Here is a 23,699-nt window from a genome sequence, read left to right as displayed (position 1 = left end):
GTTAAGATTCTTTGAATTTATTAGTGTGATTTATAGAGATTTGAGGACTTTCTGCAGATAGTAGAAATGTTTTTGGAAAAAACTAAAGAAATAGAAATATAGAGTTTTTGTTTTTAACTTTAAAACATTTTAGTGGGAAAATTCTATAATGCTGGATCATTTTAACATTAATTTCATTCTGATCTGAAAAAAAAAATCTACATTTTAACTCAACATTGACAGTCTTTCCTTGAATTTTTGGTAGAAGAAAGTTTTGAATCTAACCTTTCTGTTGTTACTTGTAACACCCTATTTCAGATGATTGATATAGTGCCAGTGTGGGAGATTTAGAAATGCTTATCACCTCTCCTATGTGCTCAGTTCTGAATCTTTTAGGGCTCCTATCACTTATGTGTGGGGTAGTCTTGAGATACGGTGACACATGTCACTGGGTGCAGAAATCACACTGAAGATCTTACTAACAGCACTGTGATCATTAGCTGGCAATTGCCCATGCTGCAAATATGTCAGATTCAGATAGCCCAGTGTGAGTTTTTGTGTCTTTATAAAATGATAATTTCATTTTAATTTGTTGTTAGAAATTCAACAGAGTATTGCTTATGTGTTATAAGATTCAGTTATGAAAAGTAAAACTTAGAAATTTTCCCCTCATGTGAATTGTTGGCTGTTGGGAATCTGGCCCCATTGTCACTGAAGAACATTGCGAAATTTGTTGTAGTTCTGGCTTTGTGGCTGTGACCATTTTTTTTCTTTCATTTATTGACCAGCAACATTTATTCAGTACCTTTAGATGGTAAATACTATTCTCATCCTGGATACTCAGTTGTGAACAACTCTAAGTGAGATAGGAAGCCACTAGATGGAACAAAGGGGTTTGATCTGACATGTTTTTAAAGGTTAGAACTCTGCTGTGTAGAGAATAGAAGTGTGTGTGTGTGTGTGTGTGTGTGTGTGTGTGTGTGTAGGGAGTAAGGGGAGGCAAAGGTGGAAGCAGGGAGATATTGGATTCTAGCAATAATATAGATGAGATGTGATGATAGCAATGGTGAAGGTGATGAGAAGTGGCTGGGTTCTAGGCATAATCAAATGGGGCTAATGTGATCTACGGAAGGGTGAGATGATGTGGAGTGAAAAAGAGTGGCGTCAAGGATAACACCAAGGTTTTGGCTGAATGACTGAAATAATGGAGGTGCCATTTATTGAAATGGGAGAGACTGGAGGAGCAGGTTTGGGTGGGGAATTATGTGCTGATTTGTACATGTTGGGTATGCGATACCAGTAGATGTGCAAGTGGAGAAGTCAAGTTGGCAGCCAAGTAGGTCTGCCAATCTTCCTGAGCTTCAGTTTTCTCACGTGTGAAATGGGGAAAGTATTGGCCCTTCTCAGAATTCTTGAGATAAAATGAGATAAAAAAGTTAAAAGCTTCTAAAGTTATGTCCTTTGGTAGTGATATTATTTCTGGAAAGTACACTGTTACCATCTTATGTACTTTGTGATCTCTTTTGAGCTACTTAATTCATAGGCCAGAATGTATTGTGGGAAGTTAGCATTTGCCGTCCAAATGCTTTCTCTCCAAATGGATAGAAACACTTTCTGTGATCCATTCTGAGATTTCGGGGCAGCTTCTGGAAGAACTTGGCATTTTGGTTCCTTCAAGGGTGTCATGGGCTTTATTTTGTGTAAAGACATTGGGACACTACATGTGTGGCACCAAACTTGCCCCTTAATAAACATAGTTTCAGGCAAAAGTAATTTTATTTAAGTGGGAGGATATTGTAGTAGGAAAACAAAAAGGCCCTGTCTTTTCTCAAAGTCTTTGTTATTTTAGGCTTTTCATAACTTAGCTCAGGTAAGGTCTGATAGGTCAGATTTATTGGGGAAGCCATTCTCCGTGCACTCCTAGGTTCTTTTTGATTGCTTACAACTTTGTTATAAGCAGGTGAAATATTTAAATATGTATTTGAACCCACTGAATTAAAACTTATTTAAGATACGCGTAAAATGTTGAAAGCATCAGTCTTATATTTCAAACAATGGTATTTTGAATTTACTAAATGTCTTTCCTTAGAGGACGTAATACATAGTAGTAGTTGTTTCCTTAAAATGCAGTATTTGTCGATAATTGGCTTCTTCCCAAAAGTGAGATGTTGTTTTAGGAACATCTTCAGTCAAGAGATGTGGTGCTGGTTCTTGGTTCTACTCACCCATGAGGCAGTTTGAACAGAAACACTACTGCTCTTTCTTCACTGCCCTGCTCATTTCATTATCCATCCATAACAGCGATTTTCAGATGGTGAAACGCAAGAGGCAGCAGGAATTCTTAAAATGTGCAATGCCTGACTATTTAGTCAGGGGCACTGACCTCTTTCCCCTTAGATTGTCAAATAAAAAACTGACAACAGCCAATACAACAATAGCCATCCAGTGTGAATAAATAAAAATGTACTTTTTTTGTTTTCAGATTGGCCAAAAATATATTTTTTGGTGTGCCACAGAATTTTAATAATTGCTTTTTGTGTACCATGAGACGAAAAAGGTTGAAAAACGCTGATCTACAAGATTCAGTTGGGTATTGGCTGTGTCTGTTTCCTGTGCAGGTTATGTGATTTAGAAGGTGAAATTACGTGGCCTTGAGTGCCTGACACATGTTTATGAATAACTGACAATTGTTGGGAACCCTGTCTAAGTAAGTATTGCAGGTGTTGAGTGAAAAGAGAGCAGCAATGGCTTTAATGAGGGGATGTGTCAGTGTACCAGGACCTATATTTGTTAGGAGATATGGTGGAGGCAGAAATTATTTGGGTTATTTTTTGGCATCTTTCAAATAAGGACATCTCTCTATATTAGGGTTTTTGTTAGATCCTCAGATTTATAAAACAACTTTACTCATCTGCTAGATAATTGTTAAGTTATATAATCTTTTACTTTTCACCGAATTGTCTTACTATACATTATTTTATTTCAGCTTCTAAAAAAATGAACTGTAGGTATCTAGTGTAATATTACTTGATATAATTATTGGAAAAAAACCTATGTCTTTGTCCTTTTGAAGTACATTCTATATAATAAAGAGGTAATATGCAAATTGACCATCACTCCAACACACAAAGATGGCTGCCTCCACTTGGACACAATATGGCCACCACAAGATGGCCAACAGGGGAGGACAGTTGGGGGCGACCAGGCCAGCAGGGGAGGGCAGTTAGGGGCAGCCATACTGGCAAGGGAGGGCAGTTGGGGGCAACCAGGCCTATAGGGTAGGGCAGTTGGGGGCAACCAGGCCTGCAGGGGAGGGCAGTTGGGAGTGACCAGGCCTGCAGGGGAGGGAAGTTGGGGGGGGGGGCACAGGCCTGCAGGGGAGGGCATTTAGGGACAGTCAGGCCAGCAGGGGAGCAGTTTAGCATCAATCAGGCTGTCAGGAGAATAGTTTGGGGATGATCAGGCTGGCAGGCAGAAGCAGTTAGGGGCAACCAGGCAGGCAGTCAGGCAGGCGAGCAATTGGGATCTAGCAGTCCTGGATTGTGAGAGGAATATCAGACATCCCTTGAGGGATCCCAGATTGGAGTGGGTGCAGGCTGGGCTGAGGGAAAAACACAACTACCCCCCCTCCACTGTGCATGAATTTCGTGCACTGGTCCTCTAGTATTAAAATATTGAGATAAATTGTAAAAAAATAATTTTAAAGGAATGTATATGTTTAAATCTGTCTTTTTCATGCTTCTAGAAGGAATGTAACTTATTTTAAACTTTCTAAAATATCTTATAATATTTTCCAAATCGCCTGATGGTTTTTATTTGAACTGGAGTCTTAACAGTCATTTTTATGGGGAGATATTCTAAGTTTTTGAAGTCATAGTACCTATTTATGGGCTTCTAAGTTTTTTGTTTTTTAAATAACACCTTCATTGACTTTTACTTACTATACAATTCTCCCATTTGATTTGTGCACAATAGTTTTGAGTACATTTGTAGAATGTGTAACCAACTCCATAAACAATGTCGGAACAACTTAATTATCCCAAAAAGAAACTACAATCCCATTTGCAGTCACTCTATTTCCTTCCAACCCCTGCCCACCTCCCCACCCTCAGCTACCATTAACCTTTCGATTTTTATAGATTTGCCTATTCTGGATGTTTTGTATAACTTTTGTGGTATTTTGTGACTAGCTTCTTTCACCTAGCTCTATCAAAGCATATCTATCTAATTTTTTTAAAGAACCTAACTTTGGTGTTAATGTTACAGATTTCAGAATCAAAACCAGATATTCACAGTCTGCTGACACAAAAACTACAGTCTGTGTTGGTACCAGAGAAAATAGGAAAATAACATTATGTGTGCGTGTGTGTGTGCGTGTGTGTGTGTGTGTGTGTGTGTAGAGTGAGGAGCCCCTCGGGTACTAATCCTCTGCTCACCTGACCATTGTCTGCTTCTTCCTTGAATTTTCCAAATACCTCTTAGAAATCATCTCTGATTCTTTTCTTTCCTTATCTTTGGTCTGGTCTGGAACTCTGCCTTGCTTTCTTTTTCTTTTGAATTGATTCTTGTTTTCAACTTCTCTTAGTTTTATTGCCACCATCTCAAGAACAGACCCATGATGTTTATAGGTATCTATAGCAGTCTCCTCTCTGACTTCTTTGACACCTGCTACCCCACCTCCAGTCCAACTTGTCTGATTATTTCTAATGTGTCACTTGGGTACGGGTGCCACCCTGGAGGAATTAAAGTGGTTCCAATACCTCTCCACATCAAACTCACACTTTCCTGCTTGCTATTGTGACCTTTCTCTTGGGTCTCTCCTTTCCTGTTTATCTTATTTCTTTGGTTTTTTTTTAAAGTCTGTGTCTCTGTCTTCATATGCTGGGCCTCTGCTTTCTCCTCTCCCCAACTATTGTGACTTCCTTTGAGCATTTGTTCATTTCCAGTTTTCTATTTTATTAAAAATGTGTGTAATATCTACTAAGTTCCTAATGCATAGCTTCATCTCTCTTAACCACTTCCTTGCATATCATGCTCCTTACCATTATCTTATCTCCCTAGCCCCATTGATGCCATGCCAACCCCAGAACTCTAGTTTTGTATCTTTCTCATCCTTCAAGATCCACCTCTTCACTGATACCTTTCTGGTTTCTATAACTCATCTTGGTTTCTCCCTTTGCCGAAATGCTGTTGTGCTGTGTTGTACTAGTATACTTAAAGAGCTTAGCATTTAATAATGCATGATTCATCAAGGATGGATAGCCTTTAGAAGACTCAGAAGGGACATTGTCTGTTGTCAGAAGAGTAGAAAGTCTGTCATGTGAAAAGAGGAGAGATTACCTTTGTCTTCTCAGACGCCACAGGGTAGAACAAGGGGTGAATATAGATTTGAAAGAACCTTTCTAGCAGAGCTGCATGCAGGGATGACAGGTAAGCACAGGCTAGATCATTTTGGTTGGGGTCATTATAAAGGGCATTCAGATGATTCATGAGGTTCAATGAAAGTAGTACTTCTCAGACTCTAGACTGTCACAATCACCTGGGAAGCATGTTAAGTACAGATTCCCAGTTTTTGGCAAGTTTAGATTACATAGTCTGTGAAGTCAGGTTTGGAAACTTTTGAGATCCTATGAGTGTCTCATTTATTTACCAAATATTATTGAGTGTCTGCATGTGTGACCATGTAAAGAAAGTTATGGGTTTTGCCTTCAAAGGACCTAGATTCAAGGGGGAATGAAGAAGGTGGGTGAAACCAGGTGAGTTCTTGTCAGGTAGATGTGGATTTTTTGAGGATAGGGACCATTTATCATTTTGTAGGGGCACATTGGCATTTATTCTGGGGTGGTAAAGCCTGCTGTTTACTGGTTGACTTGTAAAGCTAGTCACTTTTATTCTTTATGCAGTTGTTTTCACACAGCTTAACTTACTAGATGGAAAGGAGCCTCTCTATCTACAGTTGTTTCATGGCAGGTTTAGCCTTTTGATATTTGTTGTTTCCTACTAATTAATTAACATTGGCTACCATTTACTGAGTACTAGCATGCCAGGCACTTCATGTCACATTATTGCTAATCTTTATAACAAGCTGCAAGATAGATGTTAGGACTCTGAGTGGAAGAGAGGATGTTGAGTTCCTATTATAGAATTTCTTCTTATATTGACACTACACGCCGGTGCACAGATTTGTGCACTGGTGGGGTCCCTCGGCCTGGCCTGAGGGGATCAGGCCGAAACCAGCTTTCTGACATCCCCTGAGGGGTCCCAGATTTCGAGAAGGTGGTTCTCAGGTGATGCACCCTGGAATCAGGCTCCTTCCTCTCTGGTTCTGGGTGTGTCACCCGAGAACCGTAGCTGCCAAGTCACCTCAGCTTGTCAGCTCCTGCATTGAACATCTGCCCCCTGGTGGTCAGTGTGAGTCATAGCTACCAGTTGGACAGTTGAATGGTCAGATGGTTACTTAGGCTTTTATATATATAGATACATTGCAGCATTTACTGAGTTGAGAAATTGTCTAGTGCAGTCATCTGTTGGGACTAGGGTAGTGCAGTCATGTTTTAGCTCTATGCATAGAATGTATCTTATTGTTTGGAATGCCAGAAAGCCTGTCTACTTATGATAGGATAGTAATGACGATTACCCTGTTGGTTAACTGGTCATTTGTTTTAAACACTATGCCACACTGATGATAGAAGCTCTCCACCTATTTTTCCAATGAAAGCCTGGTCTTACTGGTAGATTTAAAAAGAAATTATTTACCTATTGATGTTTTAGAGAGAGAGGAAAAGAGAAACATAGATTCTTGTTCTATTTATGCATTCATTGGTTGATTCTTATATGTGCTGTGACCAGGAATCTAACCTGTAGCCTTGGCTACAGGTTAGATGCTTTAACCAACTGAGCTACCTGGCCAAGACTTACTGGTAGATTTTTAAGCCTATATGCACTTTATCATTCATCCGTGTTGAGACACAGTGGAGTCAGGGGCTGTTTACTATATTTTCAGTGATGACCAGGATTTCCCAAAACTGGCATGTGACCCATTTGGTGTGTTCCCTTTTTGTGTATCTGTTGTAGGACTTGGGCATGTCAAGGTGACCTCCAGAGTTCTCAGTTAATAATGATCATAAATGTCTTTGCTGAACTTTACCAATAGTTAATTCTTTGTTAGGTTCTTTATTTATACCATCTCATTTTATCCTAGTGAAATTCCTATTAAATAGGTACCATCAGCATTTAAAGTACAGTGAAACTGGAGCTTAGAGACGTTAGTAGCTTGCCTAGCTTTCAGACTCCTATCTGTTTGCATTTCTCCAGAGGCCCTCACAGGAGTAATACCATTTCTTTAATTTCTCTCACCTTCTGTTGCTGGCTTTACTGAGTAACATTAAGTGGTAGATGAGTAAACTTTTAGGAGGTGAAGAAGAGCAAGTATCTCAGACTCCTAGGGAAAATTCTTGAGTGATATGTTTAACTTTCTCCCTTTCAGTGGAGTCCAGTTGATGGTTATCATTGAATGTTCTCTCTGACCAGCTGAATTTAGCTGAGATTTGGAAAAAAAAACCTCATGTTGGGCTCACACATGCTAGAGAAGTTTAAGGCCTGCAGTTGCAGATGTTTCTAGTACAAATTGCCAGATAAAATATAAATACTTATAGTTGTGATGAAATAAATATAAGTCTTCACAGAGTTTGTAATAACCACAGAATTTTTTTCCTATTAAGAATACCTTCCCAAAACCGGTTTGGCTCAGTGGATAGAGCATCGGCCTGCGGACTGAAAGGTCCCAGGTTCGATTCCGGTCAAGGGCATGTACCTTGGTTGCGGGCACATCCCCAGTAGGGGGTGTGCAAGAGGCAGCTGATCGATGATTCTTTCTCATTGATGTTTCTAGCTCTCTATCCCTCTTTCTTCCTCTCTGTTAAAAATCAATAAAATATATTAAAAAAAATACCTTAACTTTACTTCCCAACTGATAACAGTACAAGATTCGTGAGAAATTTATATTCTGGATAGAATTTTTTTCTCCTGTTTTGTAGCATGGGTTCTGCCGTGTAGTCATCTTGTCATTGACTTCTGGCTACAGCCTAAAATGATCATGCTGTCATGAAGTCAGCATCTGCTCTATTTTGAAATAAGTATCTTAAGAGTCTGGAAGAATATTAGAAATATATGTTTTAAAAGAGAAGTTAATGAACTGAAGCTAATTAAAAATAAAAGTACAGGTGTCAGATCAATCTTGACAATCAATTGTGTTTCTAGGAAGCATTGAATTCATCAAACAGAATTAAAGTTGATATAGGTGTGGAGAGATCCTTATCTTCGCTGGGGGCTTATTGTGATAGCCCCAGAAAAAGAATTTTCTGAGTCTCTCATGGGAGTATCGATATTGTAGAAAGCTGTATTCCAATGGAATCAAACCCCTGAGTTTCCGAAGTCCCATTTGCCTGTGTCCCCCCAAAGAAGTAGTGTAGCCATGGCTTTAGCAGAGCCAGAATCAGAGCCAGCGTTCAGTCCAGCATCAGGCTAGTTTAGTTTGTGTTCCCATTTGTAGTCCATCAGTCCATTGCATGAAGGATCCACATGGCCACAAGGTTTGGAGGAAACATAGGGAAGAGCAAAGAAATAGTAACAAGACAGCCCCATGAACCAAGAGAGTGAACTCCTTTGGGGGATTATGTATCCCCAAATTTTCACGGGCTGGCACTCATTTACTCATTTTGGCTCAGTGATCATTGACCAATGAATAGAACTAATGCAAGCCCTTGAAAAATACCTTCCATAGTCACCCCAGCTTCACTGACAGACACCTCCCATAGCCACCCCAACTTGACTGTCATGTGTCTTCCTTTGTTGGACTCCTCACCCCAGTGGGGAATGGACTGGTGGTTCCCTGGGGAGTATGAAATTGCAGCTTCCTGGTGAAGTTGCCCAAATGACATGCCTATAATGTCTGGCTTCCCCCTTTGCTCCTTTCCTATCATATGTAATAAAAGCTTAATATGCAAATCAACCAAAAGATGGAATGTCTGGAGGAATGACTGGTCGCTATGACGTGCACAGACCACCATGGGACAGACGCTTAACACAGGAGCTGCCCCCTGTTTGGTGGTCAGTGCGCTCTCACAGGCAGAGTGCCGCTTAGGCAGGAAGCTGGGCTCATGCTGGCGAGCACAGCAGAAGTGGCAGGAGCCTCTCCAGGAGCAGCAGGCTAAGCAGTAAGGAGCAGTGAGCAGGTAGTGGTAAGGAGCGAGGGGTCCTGGACTGGGAGAGGGCAGTCACACCCTCCTCCCCCCAAGGGGTCCTGGACTGAGAGAAGGCTGGGCTGGGCTGAGGGGCCCTCCCCTACCTCCACTGCACAAATTTCATGCACGAGGCCTCTAGTTATTAATAACTAGCTAATTACAATGGTATTAAAGTTGTTAATAAAAGTTAACCCAGTTAACTTAGATTATGGTGAAAAAGGAGAACATTTTTTACTACCTTAACTTTTCTATTGAATTGTGGGCTTTATAGGTTTATTGAATTTATTGTATCCTACTTTAAGCTTTATGTGTAGGTCATTTCTGCAAACCAAATATTTGAGATTTCTCTTTCCTGTTAAATAAATCCTCAAGATTTTCTGCTTTGGTTTATTAGATAAAGACTGCTGGTGGCAAAATAATATGGCTGGGGTGGTTTTATCTTAATCCCCCATTTGCTGTAGGATTTAGGCTTATTATTTAATCTTAAGAACAAAGATTAATCTTGAGGAGTATTGTTAAGTTTTGGTGGCTGACCAGGGCCACGATGTGCCTTCTAAATGGGGCAGAGAGCTCAGAGGCTATTTAAGGAATTCAGTTCTGGGTGCCCTCATTATAGCAAGATGCGCAAGGACCTTAGGCCTGTTCACTGGCCTGTCCGTGGCTGACCACTGCAGCAACAACTCACCTTGAGCGGAACACCTTGTCTTCAGGTTGCAGTCTTTCATATTTAACTGCTTTGATTGATTGAAAGCTCCCTTTTTAATAATGATATGTAATTGCAATCATCTAAGTCCATTAAGGGCAGACCACATTTTCACCTTGGCCCACCCACCATCCATCTGTTTCTAAGTATTAGCTGAATATTCATGATTCACCAGCAAAGACTTACTGAGCTGTTGTGCCAGGCACCTGGTGTGGATGAGGCACTGTGCTGAAAGTATAGCAGTTCTTTTCTCAAGATGCTTTCAGCTCTCCAGGGAACTTGGGACGTTCAACAGGAGATGAATGAAATTTAAATGTATTGTCTACTTTTTTTTGTTTATTTTTAAAAATATATTTTATTGATTTTTTTACAGAGAGGAAGGAAGAGGGATAGAGAGAAACATTGGATGAGAGAGAAACATTGATCAGCTGCTTCCTACCCACCCCCTATTGGAGATGGGCCCGCAACCAACGTACATGCTCTTGACTGGAATCGAACCTGGGACCCTTCAGTCCACAGGCCGATGCTCTATCCACTGAGCCATACCGGTTAGGGCTACTTTTTAATTATTATTATGAACACATTGCATAGGGCTTTGTGGAAAGTTTGAAAGATATAAGAAAGTTTGAAGAAGAAGAAAAAAGTTATCCATCCTTCTATCACCCAAGAAGTACCATAACCATTGTTTTTCCATGTTTCCTGTCTTTTAAAAATGGCTTCTAAAAATAAGCAAATCGTAGAACTCTGTCCAGTAAAAACAGGGCTTTAAGATGAAATTTGTTGGGGAGAAGGCATGAGGCCCCCGGAAAACAACAGTGTTTGCTCTGTGGGGGACTATGACATCAAAAACTGCAGCCTGAAGGAAGGTTTCTGGGATTTCTCAGAAAGAAAATTTTTTGGGGAAAAACCAGCAGCAGTGTTGACCTTAGATTTCCCAAGTTACAAGTGTGTTGTGTCCTAAAACTTTGTAAAATGGTAGTTGGCATTCAAAATGCTTTTCCTCAAACATTAATTTTGTTTTATGTAAGACAGAGCCTGTCCTTTAGGACAGGATGTGAAAGACATTTACAACTTAACAGTGTGTCCACTGCATGGCCATGGGTTAGGGCTAAGAGAGAGAGTTCATAGCAGGAGAAGCAAGAAGAGAAACAATTTTATATATTTTTGAGGGTCTGTTTGGGACTAGCACTGTTTATTTTGATATATTGTCTCATTTCATTTTCATAGCATTTGAGGAAGGGATTTTCCTTTCATTTTTAAAAATTTTTTAATTTTTAGAGAGAGAGAGAAAGGAGGGGAGAGGGAGAGAGAAACATTGATTTGTTGTTCCACATATTTATGCATTCATTGGCTGATTCTTGTATGTGCCCTGACCAGGGATCAGACCCACACCTTAGCATATTGGGATGATACTCTAACCAACTGAGCTACTCTGGCCAGGGTGATTTTCCTCATTTTTCTAGTTTAGAGTTAGAGAATGGATTCAGAGGCTAAGTTGCTTGTCTGGGTTACAGTAATTGGCAGGCTTCGGGATCAGAGACCTGGGTGCCATCCTACCAGTGTGATCTCGGGTAATTCCTTAATTTCTGTCTTAGTTTTTTTAATTCTTACCTGAGGATATTTTTCCATTGATTTTTAAGAAAGAGTGGAAGAGAGGAAAAACAGAGAGAAATATCAATGTGAGATAAACACATTGATTGATTTGCCTCCTGCACAGGCACTTGACTAGGGTGTGGGCCTGGGAGGAGCCTGCAACCCAACCCAGGAACATGCCCTCAACAGAAATCGAACCCGGGCCCTTTGGACAGCAGGCTGATGCTCTATCCACTGAGCTAAAGTAGCGAGGGCTGTCTTAGTTTTTAAGACAGGGATAGTGATGATGCTTAACTCACAGGTTATTGTCACCATGAAATGAGACAATGTGCATAACGCCCTTCTCATAGTTTGGACTCGGTGCCAGTAGATGGGAGCTCTTAGGACGTTAGTTGTATGGCAGCGCACACAGAGTAGGTGTCAACTATCCATCCTTCCTTCTTACAAGCCTCCAGCTCCTCAGGTTTCCTAGCTCTCCCCCTTGGATTTTTAAAGACTCTGACTGAGGGATAAACTTCATTTGGGTTATAATGGTGGGTTCTTGGATTTGTAAAATAAACTTCATCTGCATATATGGGAACATCCCATCTCAGGGGTAGCCCTCTTGGTGAGGTCATCCTGAACATTTTCCCTGGGTGTGAGATGGGGGAAGTCTGGGCTAGAAAAGCCAAGAGCTGAGACGGGGAAGGGGAGGGAGCAGAGGGAAGAAGCAATTTGGGTATTTTCCTGTTTTAATTTGCTACCTGCCAGCCTCAGCAAGGACTATCCCATGACCCGTGTGGCTGGGGTTTGTTATGAGCAGAGATTAAGGGGGCAGGATGGGTACTTATGAGAGAGATACTTGGTTCTCCAGGCATACTCGTGCTTTTTCATTCACACACAGTTCAAGCCACAGCTTGTTGGAAGCTCTACGATGTTCAGGACACTGTTAGTCTTGAGACCCAGAGGGACCATCCGGCCTCATGAGAGTGACCAAGTTGACAGATGAGTAACAGAAAATTACAATTTACTTTTAAGTACCAGGGTAGAGGGAAGCTGGCGGAGCTTTGCCAAATTATATTAACATTATTTTTCTGTATTTGCTTCCTCCATTAGACCTTGAAGGCCAGGGCTGTGTCTTTTGAAACTTTGTATTCCCACAGCCTAATGTTGAATGCATCCCTGAATAAATGTGTGTAAGTTCAAAGCTGGTGGAGGAATAAGTTTGTCAGTGGTGCATTTCAGCTCCCTCTGTATTTGTGGAAGTCACAACCCTGTAAGTGGAGACCTCGGGCTTATTTGTAATTCCAGTTTTAGAAGGTAGAAAGTGGGAAGTGTGACTGATTCATGCTGAGAATTTGGGTGAAAGTGGCCGTTTCATATTGGAGTTTCTTCATGATGGAAGAGTCTCAGGGCCTAGAATTTTAGAAAGTGACTTCACAAAGTTCAGAGAAAATGTAGTGTACCTCCAAGGCCAGCAGAACTATGAAAAGGAATATGATTTCATCTAGATGGATGGAAAACTTCAAGAAACAAAAGTTGTGCCTGTAGAGTTGTAAATCACACTAATGAGCAAATACGGGGCCTACTTCTGAAGAAGGCAGCACTGCTGTTTAGGGCTATTACAGAAGAAGCCAGATTTAAAAAAATAGCTTTATTGATGTATAATTCACATGCCACAGAATTAGCCAATTTAAAATGTACGGAGTTCCCGGGTGTTTAGTGTATTCACAGCTATGTACAACTATCACCACAATTTTAGAATAGCCCCATCACTTCGGAAAGAAACCCATGTCTTTTAGCTCTCACTTCCCCTTCCCTTCCCCTCAGACTTAAGCAATCACTAATGTACTTTCTGTCTATAGATTTGTCTATTTTGGGTGTTTCATGTAAATGGAATCATATAATATGTGGTCTTTTGTGAGCATGTATCAGTTCTTAATTCTTATTGCTGAGTAATACTCCATCGTATGGATATATAACATTTTATTAATTCACTTATGACATTTGGATGGACATTTGGATTGTTTTCACTTTTTGGGTGAAATATGCCTCTATTCATGTGTAAGTCCTTGTGTGCACTGTTTCATCTCTCTTGGGTATATGTCTATGAATGGAATTGCTGGCTTACGTAGTAACTCTATGTTTAGCCTTTTGATAAACTGCCAGACTGTTTTCCAAAGTAGCAGTCCCCTCTCACATCCCCACTAGAGATGTATGAAGCTTCCGTTTGCCCACATCCTTCCCAACACTTGTTGCTGTGAGCTGGCCTTTTCTTTTAGCTATCCTAATGGGTGTGAAGCGGTATCTCATTGTGGTATTTCATTTGATTTGCATTTCCTATTAAAAAAATAAATTTTAAAATAAATTATTTCTTCTTTCATTTAAGTTATAGTTGACATATTAGTTCAGGTGTACAATATAGTGATTAGACATTTATATAACTTATGAAGTGATCTACTTCCCATCTGACACCATAGATGGTTCTTAGAATATTGACTATATTCCCTATGCGGTACTTTACTTCCCCTCGACTGATTTTATAACTGGCAATTTGCACATCTTAATCTCTTCCCCTTTTTATCCATTCCCAGCAACCTCCCTCTCATCTGGCTGATTTGCATTTCCTTAATGACTAATGGTGTTGAGCCTCTTTTCACTGATTATCTGTTATTTATATGTCTACTTTGGGGAAATGTCTATTCAGAGCCTCTTCTTATTAAAACATTGTCTTTTTATTATTGAGTGTAAGAGTTGTTTATATATCCTAGATACAAATCTTTTATCAGATAAGGGATTTGCAAACATTTGCTTCTATTCTGTGTGTTGTATATTACTTTTTTTTTTTTAATTTTTACATTAGAATATGTTTTCATGATTTTTAGAGAGAGAGAAAGAAGGAGAGAGAAACATTGATTGATTGCTTCCTGTATGTGACTGATGGGGGATTGAACCCGCCACCGTTTGGTGTACGGGAGGCTCCATCAAACTGAACCACCAGGCCAGGGCATCTTTTTACTTTTTTAGGAAACCTGATTTTAAGTGATGCACAAAGGAGAAAGGGCATAGAATAAGCATGGGAACAAAAGCGTAGGCTATGGCCACAAATGTATATTGAAGTTATTCCTAGGATGATCTTGTAGGAAAAAATGTGAAATTACCACAGTTATTTTTTAAAAACTTTAAAAATTATAATACACATCAAATGCACAAATCATGAATATACAGCTTAATAAATGATCAGAAAATGAATACACATGTCATCACCATGCAGAACCAAGAAACAGAACATTCCAGCCCCTCAGAAGCCCTCAGTGCCTCGTTGTGATCACTAGCCCTCCTCAGAAGTAACTACTCTTTGACTTCTAACACTATACATTAGTTTTTACAAACGTATAGAAAGGTGCAGAAACCACAGATACAGTGGGATAAATTTTTACAAAGTGACTACATTGCATAATCAGATTCAGAAACAGATATTGCCAGCCCTTCACAAGGCCTGGTTCCCTCCTCCCAGTCAAAGCATTATCCCTCAATTCCTAACATTTAGCTTAGTTTTTTTGGGTCTGTTTGTGAACTTTATATTAACGTGATCATGCATAATATATTTGTTTGTTTCTGTCTTCTTTCCCTCAGTGTTGTGTTTGTGAGGTTCATTCAGGTTCTTGCCTGTATTTGCAGTTGATTTACTTTTGTTGCTATAGAGCTTTCTATGGTCTGATGATACCAGTTGTTTCCTTGTCTTTGACTGGTGATTAGTGCTGCCATGACCATCCCTGTGTATGTCTTTCTGGTGAAGACATCTACAGGGGCTATAATTAGGAGTGGCCTTGCCGGGCCATGCGGTATGTGTATGTATATTCACTTTAGTAGACACTGAGAAACAGTTTTCCAAGTGGTTGTATCAGTTTACATAGCCACCAGCAATACATGACAGCTCCACAGTCTTGGCAACACTTGGTATTGCCTGCCATTTGACTTTAGCTGCTCTGGCGAGTGTGTAGAAATATCCCATTGTGGCTTTAATTTGCATTTTCCTGAAGATGAATGCAGTTGAGCACCTTTTCATGTTTACTGGCCACTTGATTCCACTTTTCGAGTAATGGAAATGTCTGGGTCTTCACTGTGATAATGGGAGTGGTTGAATATGGGCACATTTTTAGAGGAAGGCTGACAGGTTATGCTTAAGGTATGGAAGTGCTGTGAACAAGAGGAGTCAAGAATGGCATTAGGTGGAGGGAAGTTGGGATGTGGGAGATAGGAAAGGCAAAGAAGATCCGGTATTAATTATAGTCAAACCTTTGCATATTATGCATGAAATTAAAATATTTTTTCAGCATTTTATAAAGAAAGGCCATTTGAATATCAAAATAATAAAATGAATGGGAAAAAAAATGGAAAGGACATAACCTCAGAATAAAAGGCAACCCTTAAAATTGGATAAATTTAGCTTTCTGAAATACTCATGAACAAGTGTGTTTTGTTTTGTTTTTTTTTTGCTTTTTTTCCTCTCATTTCTCTGATGTTGATATAGTTTTGCAGACCAGCTTTGGGAATCACTGATCTGCAGCATTATGTATACTTTGGTTTTGATACTATTAATAAATGAGCATCATATCTGTCCTGGAACTTGCAGTAAGATTGATTGAGGTTAGAGTCTAAATATGAGAACCATAAAAAAACATGGTCAGAGTAGGCCATGTGTCATTTCTAGCCCAGAAATGCTTCATCTCTTAAAAAAAGAGAGAGCCAGATGCCTCCTAAGAGACATATGGTACACGTGCAATCATAGTAAGGCTGATACTCATCTTAGTATCTTCTTTGTTATTGGGCTCTATGAAATTATTGTTTCTAAAATTTAGTGTTGAAGTAGCCATGCTCCCAGTTTTCTTTTCTTTTCTTTTTTTTTTTAAAAAAATATATTTTATTGATTTTTCACAGAGAGGAAGAGAGAGGGATAGAGAGTTAGAAACATTGATGAGAGAGAATCATCGATCAGCTGCCTCTTGCACACCCCCTACTGGGGATGTGCCCGCAACCAAGGTACATGCCCTTGACCGGAATGGAACCTGGGACCTTTCAGTCCTCAGGCTGACTCTCTATCCACTGAGCCAAACCCGTCCCGGCCCAGTTTTCTTTAGCAAATTGATTAGCCTTGTCTTTAGGGACAATACAGTATAGCTACATTTTAACTTTTGGATATACTACCCCCTTACCCCCCAGTGTTTAAGCTAAGGGCAGTACAAAGTATTTGGTAAAAGCCACGTGGGGCAGCAGGAGGGGGAAAGTGGTACTGCAGTAACAAAGGTGGAGATGACTGTCGGTGACCCAGAGCCTGGTTGGCACGAACAAGCAGACTTGCCTTGAATGTCCGTTGAGGCGTACTGGTGCTTTCCTTTGAATTGGATACCATTTTCTATTTGGCAGAGCCTTGAGATTCCTTCTCGGTGAGAATCAGTATCATTAGAAAACCTCAGAAGTGTGTAAGTGATCTCTTATGTGAAAGTGTTGCCTTTGAGTATTACCTGGGAAATATTTCGTGCAGTTTCATACTGAGCAATTTCATTACTCAAAGATACCAAATAACCTTTGTAAAACTCTGACTGTGTTAAAGAACTATGTTACTAACAACTTTCCCATCCCTGTCAACTGGTTTTATGGGACTTAATGTCTTTCTACCAAGAAGAGCACTTTAACATGCATACTCACTCCTCAGCATTTCCAGTCTGCTTTTGGCATTAGGTAATAGTGTCATGTTTTAGTTACCTGATGTGTCTGTGGTTTTAACTTGACTGTCTTGCCCTGAGGGATGGGAGAAAATAAGTGAAAAGTTCATCGCTGCTTTGTGAATCAGGTTGTGCTTGGCACAGAGCGCTGATCATTCTGGCATTCACACAGCATTAGATCACCTTGTCTGCCGTTTGGGAAGGTTCTGTGCTACCTAACACTGCAGGATTCTCCACAAACTCGAGCTGGTAAAAAAGGGGATGTTTATTGTATTCTGTTCTCAAATATCTTGCCAAGTTACTGTCATCAAACTCTTTATTGATAGAAAATTAGTTAGGTAAAAATCATTTTCTTCTTCATGCATGGCAGAGGTGATGAAACTTATGAGGAAGTTCATATAAGGGAAAGGTTGTGAGAGTTGATTGTGGACTTAAGCCCTGGCTCGAAGCAAAGAACTCTTGACTTATACTAGAATGTTCTATGTGTCACTTGTTTCTTTCAGTATCAGCTCTTGTATGTGAAACAATGAAAGGAATATGTGCTTGGTGAATCGGTCAGGGTTTTTTGTTACAGATACTAAGATCTAGTCTGGATAGAATAAGCACAACAGGACTTACTAAAGGGGATAGGTAGCTTAGCAATCATCAGGAGGGCTGAAGAAAGAGACTGTAGGCTGAGTTTCTGGGAATGGTTGCCAGTTGTGCCCTGTGGGGGCCAGTTCTGCCCTGTGGAACCAGTTCCGCCCTGTGGGGGCCAGTTCCGCCCTGTGGGGCCAGTTGTGCCCTGTGGAGCCAGTTCTGCCCTGTGGGGCCAGTTTTGCCCTGTGGGGCCAGTTTTGCCCTGTGGGGCCAGTTCTGCCCTGTGGGACCAGTTCTGCCCTGTGGGGCCCAGTTGTGCCCTGTGGGGGCCAGTTGTGCCCTGTGGGGCCAGTTGTGTCCTGTGGGGGCCAGTTGTGCCCTGTGGGGCCAGTTGTGCCCTGTGGGGCCAGTTGTGCCCTGTGGGGCCCAGTTGTGCCCTGTGGGGCCAGTTCCGCCCTGTGGGGGCCAGTTCTGCCCTGTGGGGGCCAGTTCTGCCCTGTGGGGGCCCGTTCTGCTCTGTGGGGCCAGTTGTGCCCTGTGGGGGCCAGTTGTGCCCTGTGGGGCCCGTGCTGCCCTGTGGGGCCCGTGCTGCCCTGTGGGGCCAGTTGTGCCCTGTGGGGACCAGTTCCGCCCTGTGGGGCCAGTTCTGCCCTGTGGGGGCCAGTTCTGCCCTGTGGGGCCCGTGCTGCCCTGTGGGGCCGGTTGTGCCCTGTGGGGGCCAGTTCCGCCCTATGGGGCCAGTTGTGCCCTGTGGGGGCCAGTTCTGCCCTGTGGGGGCCAGTTCTGCCCTGAGGGGCCCAGTTCTGCCTGTGGGGCCAGTTCTGCCCTGTGGGGCCAGTTGTGCCCTGTGGGGGCCAGTTGTGCCCTGTGGGGGCCAGTTCTGCCCTGTGGGGGTCAGTTCTGCCCTGTGGGACTGGCTCTCCAAGGAAGCTGCTGCCCCTGCCTGGGTGGGGATGCTCCAAATCGAGAAGCCAGACCCAGAATCCCTTTGCTTTTGTCTGCCAGCAGAATGGATGCCACACTCTCTGCCACCTTGCTTCTTTCCCCAGCTCACTCCATCCTTAAGGAGTCCTCTGTGGTGTGTCTGGTTGGCAGAACCTAACTCATAAGTCTCCCGGTATTAAAGGGTGGGGAAACAGGAAACATAATACTTCCATGCCTCATTTATTTATTTGTTTTCATTTTTAAATTCTACATGGAAAATGGGCCAAAGACTATGGGCCTCTTGAATAACAGATGGCCATTACACCACCTATTTGAAATAACAAAACTTTTATGTATCAAGTGAATACTTGGAAATTTATTCTTAAGTTTTAAGGAAAATGAATCACAGAAGTGTGTACAAAACCACCCTTGGCGGGGTGGGGAAAGCCTAATTTAAGTTGTAAGTTTCACTTAGTACAGAACTGGAGGGTATATATAATAAACAGCTCTCTGTTTATTCTTCTGGGCTGTTCATAAATTTGCTCACATACAACTCTGGATAAGGCATCCGTCGTTACTTGCATATTTAGTACAAGGTCAAAATTACTAGGAAACTTCAGTCTGTCTCGTTTGTCACCTCCTCCAAGTCTTTGCTCAGATCTGCCTTTGCAGTGCATCATACCTGATACAGGCTATTTAAGATTCTAATCCATCTTTACTCCATTCATTCCGAACCCCTTTATTCTGCCATTCTGGCCTTTTTCTTTTTAATAGCACATATCCCTTCTAACAATATGTAACATATAGTTTGTATATTAGGTTGATTGCTTATGGTTATTAGCTCCAGAAAGGCAGATTTTTTTCTCATTTTGTGTATTCTTAGCATGAAGAATAAATAATACAAGCCCTATAGTAGATATTCAATAAATATATGTTGAATGAATGAACTTGGCAAAAACAAATATTCTTTAGGATTCCTATTAATAAAAAGACAGATTCTGAACCCTAGTGATTATTTTATTCATTAACTCATTGGGGATGGCAGAATCATCAGTTGGAATGTAAAGAAAATAAGTAGTGTTATATACAGTATTCTGGAATCTCCTTGCCTTTTTTGGCAATAAACAAGGAACTTGGATTCAGATGAGAAAAACCATAAGATTTTTAGATATCATCAGTGGAACACATTCTTTAGCTATTAAAATCAAGATTACTAAATGATAAAAACACACAGAATTTTTCATATATATACTTGGACAGTAGCTGGTTTTAAACACATGACTTAGGTTTTCATTTTATTTTTTCCCATTTATTTACTTGCTTATTTTCATTTTCAACATTGTGGCAAAACCAAACAGGTTTAAGAGCATGAGGTACTGAGGCAATGGGGAAAGAAGAGGGAGGAACCGAGGTCTCCGTGGAGTGGAAAAGGTTTCTGCAGAGTCGTCCAGATGTGAAAGTACATTCTGAATCTTTGTTGGAAAAGCTGAGACGTGAGACAAGGAGGCACAGTTCATTAAATTGGAGTGTCTTAAAATGTTCATTTAGCGAAGCTGGTGGTTGTCTTCCTAGTAAGTTCTAGGGTATACTGCAGTTTATAAAGACTAACATTGTTATTTAAAGATATATTTCACTTTTAAAATTCAAGGGAAATAAAGGTGATACTTAATGTCTTAAGAAGATGTTAAGCCCAAAGCTTAAATTATTTGTATAACATCACACAACTAATTCATGGCAGAATTGCCACTAGTTTTTTATCACAAATTTTCAGTGAAGTATCCTTACTAGGAGAGGTGTGTATAGACTGTCTTTGGAGATAATCCAAGGAACAATTATGAATTTGTGTAGAGATTTATGTTTTAGCTTAAAAATTTTTAAAAATATACTTTTTATTGATTTCAGAGAGGAAGGGAGAGGGAGAGAGATAGAAACATAAATGATGAGAAAGAATCATTGATCTGTTACCTCCTGCATGCCCCCAACTGGGGATCTAGCCCACAGCCTGCGCATATACCCTTGACCAGAATTGAATCCGGGACCCTTCAGTCTGTAGGGTGATGCTCTATCCACTGAGCCAAACCAGCCAAAGCTTAAAAAATTAAAAAAATCCTACACAAATTATTTATGGACTTCTCTTTTTATGTGTATTAACATGTATTTTTTTCTTTGTTTTAGTTTTGTTTCTTTGCAAAAAATGTGCTTTTTGAGAAATTGTCATTTGAAACTTGAGAACATGAACAATGAAATATCACCTTAAGGTTGTCTTAGAACTGTTAAAAAAAAAAAATCAGAGTTTTAAAGAAAATTACAGCAGTGAAATAAATCTACTTGATCTGTTTTGATGTTAAATATTATATTAGAGGGAATTAATGATAGTATAGTGAAAATGTCTTATGTAGAAAATATCTTGAATTTCAATTTGAGAAGAAAAGATTACTCTTTTTGTCATTCAATATTCTGTATAAGTGAACTAAGATATCCTGTTTTGTATCTTTTTACTTCTCGTAGTTTGGAAGTGATCAATTTAAAAAGAGAGAGAAAGAGAGACAGAGACAGAGATAATGACTTGTATAGATAATTTGTACATACTTTTCCCTGACCATGAAGTTAGACCATACTTGTGTGGAGAAAGACAGTCAGTCTGCACCCTACCACTTCCCCAGCAGGTAATACTCCAAGCATGTCAAACTCAAAGGTGAACATGGGCCAAAAAAATAAGGCAAATAAGTTTATGTGGGCCGCAAAAAAAAATAAAAGGTTCAATTTCCATAGAAACATAGGTTTATTTCAATAGAGACATACAAAGGGCTAAAATAAATGACTAATCATTAACATAAAATAATAGAATATTTTAATAAAAATTAATATTTTTCTTAAATATTAACTTACCAGACACTTAATAATTGTACAAATTAATAAGTATAATACAAATAAGTATATTTTTCTTGTTCTCCAAAAGCAAAATAGTTCCTTGTTGTGCATACCAAACAAGTCAGTACAAGACGAATGACATGGCACTTGGCTGCTGAAATATTTGCTGCTAATATTTATAAAATATATATATTTTAATATATTTTAATATATTTTATTGATTTTTCACAGAGAGGAAGAGAGAGGGATAGAGAATTAGAAACATCGATGAGAGAGAAACATTGATCAGCTGCCTCTTGCATACCTCGTACTGGGGACATGCCCGTAACTAAGATACATGCCCTTGATTGGAATCGAACCTGGGACCTTTTATTCCACAGGCTGACGCTCTATCCACTGAGCCAAACCGTTTTTGGCGTGCTGCTAATGTTAATGTAGAGAAATGGTGCACCTACGTGTAAGGCACATAAGGGAAATGAATGCAACACAATTATAGTAACCAGTTATTAGAGAATGTTGTAGATCATTATTAATAACTAGAGGCCCAGTGCATAAAATTCATGCACTTGGAGGCCTTCGCCCTCTCGCAGTCCGGATCCCTTAGGGGATGTCCACCTGCTGGCTTAGGTTTGTGGCAGTTGGACATTTTTAGCGCTGCTGCTGAGGCCAGGAGAGGCTTCTGCCTCTGCTACTGCACTTGCCATACGTGAGCCCGGCTTCTGGCTGAGCGTTGCTCCCCCTGCATTGAGCATCTGCCCCCTGGTGGTCAGTGTGCACCATTTTGACTGGTCATTTCACTGTTTGGCCAATTTGCATATTCGCCTTTTATTATATAGGATTATGTAATAAATCTTGTTACTCTCTGCTTAGAACACTTCAGGGCCTCCCCATGATCTATAACAGGGTATTGTAAAAATTAAGAAATTTTTATTAAAATTTTTCTTACATACCATTATATTGGCTGAGCTGCCAAAATATTCATTGTGGGACTGATGTGGCCTGTGGGTTGTGAGTTTGACATGCTTGCTCTAAAGGTTTTTATTTTGTAATCTTTTATGCAAATCCTTTCTTTTATAATACATGGTCAAGTGTGACTTATCATGTGACTGAGTTATGACTTTATTTTTATATGCTCCAAAATACTGTTTCCACAATTGATAAAAGAACAGGGCACTGTAGGAAGAATACTAAGCTGGCAGTCAGGAGATCCTGACTTAACATTGCTTGTAAAATGAGGGTTTTACTGTGGTAAATGGGATATTGAGGTCTTTTCCAACTCTAAAAGCTTATGATCTGTATTTGTTCATGATCTGCTTAGTGCCTCTATCCACATATTTTCTAAAATTTAAACTTACAAACAGTTGTATGCTATTTCAGGTTTCATTGTCTCTACATAAAACAGTTCCCTGGAGATGAATATTTTGGGAGCCAGCACCCCTTGCTTTTGTCTGGTCAGTGAGCTTCCTGCATGACTACCAGAGGAACGAGGCGAGAACTTGCTGAATGGTCCCTGGTGGCTCACAAAAGGTCCTTTTATATGAGACTCTCAGATTTTGAGACAACCTCTAAGACATGAGGCCTTTTCATGTTGGGCCTGGAATCTTTAGTAGGTAATGGACAGTTGCTAACCCTGAGCAGTTTGGCACTTCCAGTCCCAGTATTACTGTTGGAAGTAGCCATCTGAGTTTTGATTGCCTTGTTTTCTTGCAGATTTTTTTGTTGATTTTAGGTATAAATGTAAGGAAGCCTTTGGCAGATGTGTGTACAGCAGATCCTCTAATAATGTTTCATTAAAATGTTGATGCGATGCCTAGAAACTTAAATTTTATTTGTGGCAAGATTGGTCATATTATATGTCATTTCACTTAAAGCTGCAGAACCTATCGGTGACGTTAATTGAGGACTCACTGCACACTTGTTTTACCATGCTAGTATCTCATACCCGTGCTCTTTTTCTCCTGGAAGGCGTGCATACTGTTTGCGTGTATTTTCAGTTAAATCTGTATCACATCAGCCAGTTTACTAGCTCTGGGTGGAGATGCAGAAATACCCTATTGAATTATTGAACTCTTATCCTAGCCTGGCAGGGTTGTGTTTAGCAGT

General features: G+C 40.3%; 1 protein-coding gene across 39 annotated transcripts in view; it reads left to right on the top strand.

Annotated features, from left to right (window-relative positions):
- SIPA1L1 (signal induced proliferation associated 1 like 1) overlaps positions 1 to 23,699 on the top strand; it is a 388,928-nt gene that overhangs the window by 89,141 nt on the left and 276,088 nt on the right. The window lies entirely within an intron of this gene.

Source organism: Pipistrellus hanaki (genome assembly GCF_964339955.1).
Source record: "Pipistrellus hanaki genome assembly, chromosome: 1".
Taxonomy (NCBI): domain Eukaryota; kingdom Metazoa; phylum Chordata; class Mammalia; order Chiroptera; family Vespertilionidae; genus Pipistrellus; species Pipistrellus hanaki.
The sequence above is the reverse complement of the archived record's forward strand: the minus strand, read 5'-3'. Positions and strand labels throughout refer to the sequence as shown.